Below are 9,181 nucleotides of genomic sequence, written 5' to 3'. Positions count from 1 at the left end.
TTCTTCTCCACACAAATTTTAATCACCAAGTTTAATTTAGGAATCTTTGCTTAATGAAAAGCTCGGCTTTGCACAGATGCTCTTGAACCTTTGTCCCGGCAAAGAGACTGCCAGCTTTGCGCTGAAGGAAAGGAGAAACATCTACTTGTTTCCTCTCCCAACAAAGGTTTGGAGGCGAGGGATGGTGACAGCCACTGTAAATTAATAATACCTATGCTAGCACACTTTCTTGCAACATGAATGTGAATCATGGCCTGATTTTATCCTTGAGTCTAATTTTGGAATAGAAGACCAACTTCTAGCATTACGAATGAGCTCATTTTTTCTGTATCTTTGAGATCGGGACTGTGGTGCAGGTTGCATGTGAATGCAGAAGACTTCTGTTATGAGCTACTAACAGTGAACACTTCTTTTTCCTTGTTTTAAATTGCTGGATTGCAGAGCTATGGGCTAGGGGCTTTGGGATCTTTCCACGGTAGGTAAAGGGATTTGTGCTATCCATGTGATAGCTATCATGTGAATCCTAATGGTTGTATGGTGTATACACAGTCAGATTTTCTATAGTTAGACATCCTCTTATTTGTTCTTAAGGTAGCATTTACCAGTAATTAGCACAATGCTTTCTGAGGTGTTAGTTTCTGCAGAAAACTGCCCTGCCTGCTTTGTCAGTTTGGGTTTGCTGCTGACCCAGTGCCTTTGAATCAGGCCGTGTAGACACTGGGGAGATGTGGACAGACATGCTGCCTAGAAGGTGGCCAAAGAAACAAATCCATAGCTGGAGGCTAGCACGCCAGCTGCAGAGTGTCAGGTTGGTCATGGTGCAGTGCAGTGCAAAATCAGCCAGCGTAGCGCCAGCCACCACTGGCATGCTTCAAGGCTTTGACCTTGCCCTGGAGCAAACGAGGAGGCCTCCCACATTCTGGCTTGTTGGCTTTGGATGCAGGAAGAGCATCTTCCTTCCTCCTAACTTCCAGCCAGGAGATGGCAACCAGCAGCTTTTAGGGCAGTAACACCTTAAACTGCTCCAGACGGCTGCTGAAAATCAAGTTGTGTTTGATGGTCTCTGTTAGTTTTGTACCACAACAATATTGGTATAAAGTCTTATAAATCAAAGAAACAGATGCAAACTGCACAGGTCTAAGCCAGATTAGATGTAAAGCAAGAATGTCATAATCATGTCTAATACTTCAAAATATCATTCATTAAGCCCATGCAAGGCACAGAGAGATCTGGAGGGGAAGAAACTGTACTACATTACAAAAATTACCAAGTTCCACTTTCTAAATCAACTGAGGTATTAGGAAGAATAAATGTCATGGAAAGTCAATAAGACTTGGCTCCTGGGTAACCCATGTTATTTTAAATGTCATGCTCTGTACTAAATATTGACTGATTTTATACATGTTACTGAATCTTCCTGGGAAATTATCTAGATTAAGCTAATGCCTGTGAAAGGAGCAGTCACTCCCAGGCCATCCATTTCTGATTTTATTTTATTTTTTTCTTCTTTAAATATTGATACCTTAGAAAGGAGTCTGAGAGAGGAAGTGGCTGCTAAACTGGAGGTGACCAGAATGCCTAGTAAAGATCTATGGCAAAGAAAGTAAGGGTGTCAAACGCTGGATGAGCTCTGAGAAGGGAATGTTACCTACACAGACAGACACTCCTGCAGCTCTTAAGCATAGTTCAGCTCCTGTGTACTTAAAAGTTTTCCAGGAAATATTCCACTGAAGTTGTATTAATGCTAAAATGAACACCTTGTTTAATTTATTGAGTTGAATGCTATAGTGTTTTCCAGTTTTTCTCTCTCCAGGCTCTGCTTGAGTGTTCTCAGAGTAATACAGATGGGTTTGGTTGTCAAATATTAAGTTGATATCTTTAAATTTCATAATGTTTTCTAGAGAAAAGTTGTTTTTATTGTTCTATCAGAACCAGCAACATCAGATTCTAATGCTAATTTTATATGCACCGGTCTTGACTCTTCTTTGATGTTGGCTGTGCACTCAGTCTAACATACTGAAAGCAGTAGGAGACACTATTAGCTAACAGGAGCTGGACTTCTCAAAGGAAAAGAAAATGGTAATGGCATTCAGTTTCCTTTCAGTTTCCTTTCTACAACTTTAAGTATCTTTCCTGATTTTCTTTGTGAACATCAGATTTTACAGAGAAGTATCTTCCAGTCTACAATGGGAGTTGAAATATTGAGCAGAAATATTTTCTCGTTTCAGTTCTAACCAGATACCTGCTTGATTATAGTGTTCTCCTGTGTGACACCCTAGGAAAGATCTGGCAGTTAATAACTCTGTTTCCAAAGCTGTGTACTTTGGCTGTTAATAGCATTCCAGGTGGAAAATTGGCACAGCAGGTGTCAGCTCAGGATACTCTTTCTCCCCCTGCAACCAAATAAAGCAAAGGAAACACTGTAAGGACTTTGTGGTTTCATGTTCCACTGGGCTGCTTTTCATTCTCATTACTCAAATTTTCCTTCCCATCCAGCCTCCCACAAGTTTCTTAAATGAATGAGGGTCTACAAAAATGCAAGGAGGAGGACTCCATGAATTGCAGGCTGGGCGGCATCACCTCAGTCCCTAAAGAGCTTATGGAGCAAGTCATGCTGGAAGCGATTTCCCAGGCACACAAAGAGCAAGAAGATAACTGAGAACGGCACAAACGGAGCAGGACAAGTGATTCCTGACCAATTCATTACCTCCTAGAATTAAATGACTTCTCTGTGGATGAAGAAATAGCAGTGGGTGTTGTTTACGGTGACAAGGCTTCTGACATGGTCTCCAATGCCCTTTGTCCAAAGCTAACCTGGGGAGACGTGTATGGGATAGTGGACAGAAAACTGGACTGTCGACTCAAAGAATGATGATGAATGGTTTGATGAATGGTTTGGAGTAAAGCTGGCAGGCAGCTACAGTCGATCAGCACTGGGGCTGATTCTGTTGAACATCATCAGGATGAAGGGGCACCATGTCCCCTCAGCAAGTTCATGGATGAAACCAAATTGTGGGGTGGGGAGCAGTTGCTACTCAGATTGGAGCAGAGCTTCCCTTCAGAAGAACCTCAACGAGTGGAAGGAGTGGGCTGGTGGAAGCCTCATGATATTCACAAGGCAAATGCACTGTTCTGCCAACTCGAATTAGTACAGGCTGGGGGCCAACTGGCTAGAAAGCACAAGGAAAAGTTGAGAGCGCCGTGCTTGTTTACCTTGGACTAGTGAAGGCTAAGGGAGGATCCACCTGCAATCTTCCACTACCTCAGGGAGGGATATAGAGAGGGATGGAACCTGAAAACAGGACAAGGTGCAATGGGTACAATGTGAGGTAATTTTATTTCACAGTGAAGGTGCTCAAAACTGGGATGGGTTGCCCAGAGAGGCTGTGAAGTCTCTGTCCTTGCAGGTGCTGTAACTTGGTTAGTCCCTGAGCAACCTGATTTCACTTTGGGACATGCCCTGTTTTGAGGAGGAGCTCGAGCTTGGTGATCACTTTCAACCTAAATTATTCTGTAATTAACCCATTCCGTGATATACCTTAACCTGTGGACGTGACATCCTTCTGAGATGTAGGGAGGAGATGGGAAAGAAGCTTGAGATTTGGAAATCATTCTGTGGGCTTTTGTGGGAGATTCTTGGTTCTTCAGCTCTCCTGATCTGCATGGGTGCATCAGTCCTTTAGAGATATCTCAGAGCTCTGTTAATGCCTCAATAGAGGCATACAGGACACAAGACTGACACTCTGAGCTGCATTCCAGACTCGACCATGCTGTTGATCTCCTAATCCACAAGTCCCTCTTGTTTCACCCTCCCATTCCTTCCCTATTTAGACTGCAAACTTTTAGGATCACGAAGTATCTTCTTACTAGTTGTTTTGCATACAGCACGCCCTGGCCTCACACGGGGTATGGCTGTAAGTGCTGGTTTTTTTTTGTAAAATGCTGTCTGAGATGAACAGTGCTGTTAAAACGTGAAGTAAACAGCTGGAATTTCACTCAGACTCCATTAGTCATGTAAGACCGAGAGAAAATTAAAGTCCTCAATGCTGTACTGCTCCCAGTAAGAGGCTTAAATGAACTTGTACTGGGTATTGAAATGTTAGCAGCAGTGGCTGGAAACTGGCATTGAATTAGAGTAATCTGGGAGGAGAGAGGTTGAAGAGCCTTGTTACAGTTAATGGAATAAGATGAAGCAGAAGATCTGTATTTGCTCATAAAATTCCACTCGCCCCAAAATAAAAACAAAGTTTTGAGGCTTTTTGTGGGGCTGAAATGCCTATGCAGCATGGTGGAAGGCTTTGTGTTGATTCGGTAGTGTTAATTCCTGCGGGGTACTGTGAACCCCTGACTTCCAATTAATGTTGATGTAAAGTGCTTACAGGATTTATGAGCTGGAATTAAGAAAAATAACCAGTGTGGACTGCTGCCACAGGCTCTGGAGATTCTCTTCTAGCCAACTTTGCTGCCACTAGAATTGCTTCTGGCAAAGTCCTGCAGCTTGCTTTCTTTCCTTTTCCGAAATGGAAGGAAATGCCAGATCAATCACGCTGTAGGCATGTGTTTCTGGCAGCTCCTTACAGAGGCAACTGGAGGAGCTTGAGGAGTTCAGAGACCCAGCAAGTTGTTCTCACTGCACTGCCACCGCTGAGGCAATGGGTGAGCAACCCTAAAGCCTGGTCCACGGCCGGGGCACATTAGCTCGCTTTCGGAAGAGACTCCCCAGGTGCTCCCCAGGTGATGGAGTAGCTCTGTGTCATTCCCTTCTCCTGGGCTGCGTGGCTGGGGGTGTGACTGGGATGTGATACGGGTGCCTCAGCCCCCTGAGGGGGTTTGCTCCCACACGCAACGGCCACCGGCCTAATTTCTGGGGGTCAGGCAAGGGAACTCTGAACTGTGCTCACTGATTCCCTTACCTTTTGCAAACTGCACTAAGCCTAGATCTGATGGGGATGCAGCTTTTCAAAATATGTTTATTTGTCCTAGCAATTTTTGGTCAGAATTCCCCAAGGATTCTCACCTACTGAGGGTATAAAGCTGTGACTGAAATTATTCTGGGAATGGTATTTATCAAATAGATACTAGTCTTAAGTTTGTATTAACTTGTCCTTTGCTCAGCTTTGCTCCAATAGAGCTACTGTGAACATATTGCAGGTGACTCAGATGGCTCTGAATTTCATTTTGCTACCGCTTGTCTGATTATTCCTTACGGGAGGTGTTTGTAAAGTGCTTCAAAATCCACGTATGAATGGTGTCATAAAAGTGAAAATCTGCTCTTTGGCAATGCCAGGAAAAGCAGGCATTGCTGCGAATGTGGCCCGTGGAGTTATCCTCGGCAGCTCCCTTATCATTACTTGGCTTTATGAAAAAATAAATAAAACAATGGGGTATGACTGGGCTCATTAAAAACCTATTTTGTTATTAAGCATCCTATAAAGAACAGACTGTAATATCAATTACTGGCTTCAGCAGTTTTGGGAGATAGGAGTGCCAAAGTACATGAAAGCCAATATGCACCAATGGTATAATCATTGATTTTCATAGGACAATGGGAGTCAAGGATGGAAATTGATATTGCAGTGATGTCCTGGGTAATTGACTGTTTAAGTGATTCGGTAGTAGTCCTGTAGGTGAGGGGAGAGGTGCCCCTCTTTGTGCCTCTTCCATACTAATGAGTTTAGTCCTTTGTCTTTTATGCTTGTTTCTTTTGTAGTAGAGCTCTAAGTACCTGATCTTGACTTGAGAGTACTTGGCATCTTGCAGGATCAGGAATTGTGCCTGATGAAGCTTGCTGCATTTAATTGAATTGAATCTCTCTATTCACTGTTACTGGCTCCATATATCCCAAGGGGAACACGGTGAAAGGAAAAGGGGAGAGCACCAGTAAACTATAATAGCAGGAAGAAGGAACTCATTTTAAACTGCTTTGAAACATGCCTTCTGTAAGCAACGCTGTCCTCCCAAGTGGCCAGGAGCTTAACTGTTGGAAAGCACTGCAGTAAACGTAGGTTTTCTTTCGGTGGCATAACAGAGTGTATTGATAACACTTAATTACAAGCACTGACTACAATGGGTTTTCTAATCAGGGAAAATTGTCAATTGGATAGGACCAAAAACCAGGAATCATTATGATCGGAATTTATAGTGAGGGTCATACAGAGGGTTAATAAAAGACTTAATAGATATTTGAGTAAAAGGCAAATCAGCAATTACAGTCCAATAGGTTGCTTCTAATCATTGCCTTTAACTGTCCATTAAACCTTCTAATGATACCATCAGCTCTAACGCGTAAATCTTACAACTACACCATCTTTCTAACATGTTGTAGTCATTTAACCTTTATAAAATATTTATAAGTGGAACCTTATTGTAACTGGAGCCCATATTTTGTGTCTGTGGTTTCCTCTCTGCATGCTGCTTATCGTGCGGATCAATAGTGTCTCACTGCTTCCTTGCACACCCCCATCTGCCTGTATGTAAGAAAGGAGAGTTTTCTTAAGATCAGCACCCCTGTGCTACTGTGGAGCTCTGCAGATGCATTTAATTACACACAAACATATTTTGAACGGCTTCCAAAAGATTTGTTCAGGAAATGCCAGAATGAACGTCCCAAAAGAGGCAGGTGCAACGCGGATACTAAGGGCTCCCATCTCGCAGCACGTGAAACGGGGAGGTCAGGCTCCGTGTGATGCCGTAATTAAAGCCGTGTTCCTCCTCTTCCTCTCGTGCCGTGACACCGTGCCGTGTGGCAGGACCCACATGATGGTGCAGGTGGGAGGAAGGCCCAGCGATGTGTCATTTGGTGGGTTCGCTGATAGCCCTTTTTGAAGCAGGAGGGTGTTTCTGAAGCAGAGCTCCCAGCTGGCATCACTTACTGCACATTTATTTGCATCACAGAGCAGCTGCAATTTGGATGAATGAGATTGCTTTCAGAGGAAACCAAACCAGATGATCTGCTGCAGGTATCCACCAAATGTGCCCCACTCCCTAATGCTGGGGACTACTGAAAGTGTGAATTGCCCTCAGCACCACGAAGTTCCCAAGCTTGAAGCAGACACACACCAAGAAAAGATTCATGAACTTTTGGGAGCTTGTGCAGCGCTCTGAATGTGCTTCTAGGGCCATACAAAGGCCCACATGGAATGTATGTCTTGATGCTTGCTGTTTTTGACCACTCCTCAGCTCTTTCAGATTTGCTCCTTTTTTATTTTCTGGGACAACTCCTACCTCAGTATTCTTTTCTTTCTTTATCAGCACTGTTTTGTGGTACAGTCCCTGTTTGCTGAACCTAGTTCTGAGCAGAACCCTGCTTTCTTCCACTGTCTCTCTCTTTCCCCCCCTCTTATTATTTCACACACACCTCGCTGCTCTCCTTCCAGATGGTCTGTCTGCTGCTTCTGCCTCCCAGAGGATCCAACGAGGTATGTGCTGCAGCCCCAGGAACATAGCTGTGTTCATTATCTTGTACTGTGAGAAAGCTGAAAACTTCTCTGGGGGCAGAATAACCAGTGGCTGTACCAAGAGCTTGCTAACAACAGGATAGCTTCGAGGTGCAAGGGGCTGGCAGGCAGTGTTGTACAAAGCACAGCAGGATGAAGCTTCTCTTGGTAACAGCAACTGCACTTTTGGGGAGGCGCAGTGAATGCATAATCTGTTACGCAGATGTGAACTGCTGTTCAGGTGGGAGCACACCTCTCAGGCTGCCATCCACTTGGATGCTTGCACTGTGGGTCCGGGGATCTTCCTGCAGTTGGGTCTGGAAGTGAGCTCATTAATGCCACCCCAGGGAAAGCTGAATCCCATGGATGACTCCAGAGAAAAGCTATCAAGGGACATTTCTTTTGTGTTAGTGTTTCCATTCTGGGTAATGCATGTCAGCATGGCAACGCTAAGGAGCCCACCTCCACCCCACAAAAGCAACAAGGACAAGTGCAAGCTGGGGTTGTTTTGGAAATAAAGCCAAGGGTTTAGCTTGTTCTGCTGTTACATTTGAAAACTACAAAGTTTTCTGTCTCCATTAATGTTCTACCCGTAATTTCAACTTCAATCTGGTCAAAGCAAACCATGAGAACAATACTGATCATAATGTTAGTGCACAAACTGTGCGTGTATTTTACATGACTATCCAAAATTAAGACTTTTTTTATAAGTCTTTCTTACTCTCTCTTGGCCTGTGTGATAATGAACAAATAATTCAGATGATATTAAACTTAACTGTAAGTAGAATAAAAAGCAGATGATTCAAAATTATTTTAAAACTGCAATTAAACATTTTCTTTTGAAAATACTTATTTTTAAAAAATCCTTAAAATATGAGTGTATGCTAAGCCCTTGGCTTAGTTAAAAAAAAAATACTTTTAGCTCTTTTAAACATTGAAAGTTTATTAATTTGGTGTCAATATCTTCAAGAGTCAAACCACTGAAGTCACTGTGTGTTTGAAATCATAGGTTACTGAGGCTCTAATCTAGGATTAGTGTTTTTCTGCAAGCGCACACAAAAAAACCCTTATTTTGGCCTTTTCAAACAGTTCAGTTCAGTAATTATTTGACTGTAAGCTGAGAAACTGACCTCTACTGAAAAAGCAGAAAATCTTGCTTTTCTCTCCCAGATCTTGCTAGGAGGATCAGACTAATTAAAAACTTGGAGACAGCAGCTAAAAGAGACAATCAGATTGGTTTGCTGCTTTTAGATGAGTCCAGTCTTCTTTAACAAATAGATGTTTTTGAACAGAGAATTTGAGTTGACAGAAATTTCAGGTATACAGCAGGTTGAAAATTTTTCTTTAACTTGTAAAATAACTTCAAATGTTACGTTATGCATTTGGGCAGACTTAGGATTTTTGATCTAATCCCATCTGGGAGAGATTACCCGTGTGCAGATATCTGGTAAACAAGAGAAGTGCTATTCACAGGAGTCTGACTCCAAGAACCTGAAGACTCAGAATCATTGTATACTGCCCAAATAAAGTCTTAAATTAGTGTATTTGGTTAACAAAGAGAAAATAAGAATGCACACCACCAATGAAAATATACTAATTAATGCAATTACAAAATAAGAGTAACGATTATTTAAAGTTTTCTACTTGATAATTCAAATAATCACGAAAATCTGTGACTACCAGCATAGCTCCAGGACCTGAAAATGGATTATCAGGAATTCAAAGCTGGTGGCTTAGCTTTCTTT

This window comes from Anser cygnoides, chromosome 4 (genome assembly GCF_040182565.1).
Source record: "Anser cygnoides isolate HZ-2024a breed goose chromosome 4, Taihu_goose_T2T_genome, whole genome shotgun sequence".
NCBI lineage: Eukaryota > Metazoa > Chordata > Aves > Anseriformes > Anatidae > Anser > Anser cygnoides.
Note: the sequence above shows the minus strand (reverse complement) of the source record.